The 2,539-nt window shown below is 39.4% G+C and overlaps 1 pseudogene; it reads left to right on the top strand.

The window, feature by feature from the left end:
• Positions 1–427: 427 nt before the first annotated feature.
• Positions 428–2,539, top strand: part of LOC122072096 — a 3,542-nt pseudogene continuing 1,430 nt past the window's right edge.

Here is a 2,539-nt window from a genome sequence, read left to right as displayed (position 1 = left end):
TTTCCCAAAAATAAATTTGGAATTTGTGCAACATCTGGGTACTGGGATCTTAGAAATATTATACGCGACCGGTCCGTATTGGATAAGCATTGATTGTCTTCTATCAAGTATCATTGTAACACGTGGCAAGTTCTTGTGACTTAAAAGAAGATTACAAGCTCACGAAATGGGAACCCTTCATGCAAACGGATTGTCCAGGATTCTCTCAGCTTTTAGCTGCAACCATAACCGCGCCACACCAAGGTTGTGCGAGAGAGAGAGAGTCCATTGTCCCTTTGAAGTGCAAAAGGAGAAAACTCCCATTCACTCTTTCTAATGAGATAGGAAGTCGTCATTGATCAATAGGGACAAAGTAGGTTGTTGATATTTATCAGTAGTGGTGGTGGTGGTGGTGGTGGGTTGTTGTAGTATTGATGGGAGAAGAGAGATGAAGAACAGCTTGGTGATGCATCTGCTCTTGGGGCGATGGTTCATGGCTTTTGCTTCCTTCATAATCATGTCCATGGCTGGTTCAAGTTACATGTTTGGTATATATTCAAATAGTATCAAATCATCACTTGCATATGATCAAACAACACTCAATCTCTTTAAGTTTCTTCAAAGAATTGGGTGCCAATGTAGGTGTCCTCTCTGGTCTCATCTATGATCTCTCACCACCATGGCTTGTACTCATCATAGGTTCAGCAATGAACTTTGGAGGCTACTTTGCAATTTGGCTTGCCGTTACACACTGCAAATCTCAACCTCAGATATGGCATATGTGTATCTATATATTTCTTGGTGGAAATTCAGTGTCATTATTCAACACAGCTGCATTAGTCACTGCAGTCAAGAACTTCCCAGAAAGTAGAGGAATTATGATTGGCCTTTCCAAAGGATTTGTGGTTCTCAGTGGTGCAATCTTGACACAACTTTATCTGGCAGTTTATGGGGATGATTCTGGGTCACTCATTCTTCTTATAACTTGGCTTCCTGCTGCCATATGTGTGTTGTTAGCTCCTACTTGTAGGATCATAAAGTTTGTTCAGCAACAAAAGAAAGAGATTAATCTCTGGAATACTAAGAGATCAACAATTCAGGAGCCTGTAGAGCAAACTTTTATTGAATCAACTCCACCAACAGAGGAAGTGCCACCATTGAGTGCTACTCCAATCTCTCGCTTGACTCATATGTTAAAGGCGCCAAAGAGAGGGGAAGACTACACTGTTTTGCAGGCGTTATTTAGCTTTGACATGTTGATTCTCTTTGTGGCAACAATCCGCGGCATTGGCGGGGCATTAACGGAGATTGATAACATTGGACAAATAGGAACATCTCTGGGGCATTAACGGAGATTGATAACATTGGACAAATAGGAACATCTCTTGGGTACCCTTCTCGCAGCATAAGCACCATAGTATCGCTCGTGAGCATATGGAATTATCTCGGGCGAGTGGCAGCCGGCTTTGTATCTGAGATCTTTGTGAAGGAATACAAGTTTCCAAGGGCTTTAATGCTCACCATGATACTCTTGTTGTCATGCGTTAGTCATCTTCTTATTGCCTTTGGTGTTCCAGGCTCTCTTTATGCATCACATAGTTTTTAAGGCGCTGCTAAGGCGACGCCTTACTAGCGCCTTGGCACTGATGCGGTCTAGAGATGGTAAGGCAGTGCTCCGCCTTACGTGAAGTGGCGCCTTATGGGTTTTTTTTTTTTTAAACACATTTTAAAATTACTTGATGAAGATTCCAAATATAGATTTTTTATTGGTAGCTGTATGATTTTATTAACACTTGAGATGTATGGGATCAACTTTACTCCACCAAAAATAACCAAAACAAACAAAACAAAAACACAATTCACAAACAGGGTTTGGATTTTGTCAAGGGTTTTAAAAAAGGGCTTTGAGAAGGAATCAATGAACAAGGAAGAACCACTTATCTAGGCGACCATTTTGCTCCGGTAGCGGTGAGTTTGCTCAGCAGCAGTGAGCTTCATTCTTCATTGACATGAGTAGAAATATAATGGATGATCTTAGGGCTTATGCACTCATTTTGGCATCAAAGAGGTAAGTATAATAAATACTTGTATTTTTTATGTCTTCTTTTCTTTATTTTTATAATTTTGCTTCATAATTATGTATTTATATTATATGTTAATATGTTATGATGATTGATGATTGATGAAGATGAACTTAGTTTATTCACTTTATTGATTTGTTTTCTTGATGAATATCTTACATTGATATGAATATGAACCTTTAATATTTATTTAACATATGAGTAATAGGATTCAACTAGGATTTGAGCCAAATAGATTGGTTTTATAAAAAAAATTACACAGGAACACTTTAGTCAATAAGGCGACGCTTTATGCCCGCCTTATCGCTAAGGCGCTCCGAAAGACCCTCAAACGCCTCCGTCGCCTTACCGCCTTAAAAACTATGATGCATCATCAGTGATAATTGGGTTCTGCTTTGGGGCGGAGTGGACATTGATATTGGCCATCATATCTGAGATTTTTGGGCTCAAGTACTACTCTTCATTACTAAACTTTGAAG

This window comes from Macadamia integrifolia, chromosome 1 (assembly GCF_013358625.1).
Source record: "Macadamia integrifolia cultivar HAES 741 chromosome 1, SCU_Mint_v3, whole genome shotgun sequence".
NCBI lineage: Eukaryota > Viridiplantae > Streptophyta > Magnoliopsida > Proteales > Proteaceae > Macadamia > Macadamia integrifolia.
Note: the sequence above shows the minus strand (reverse complement) of the source record. Positions and strands in the feature narration are given on the sequence as shown.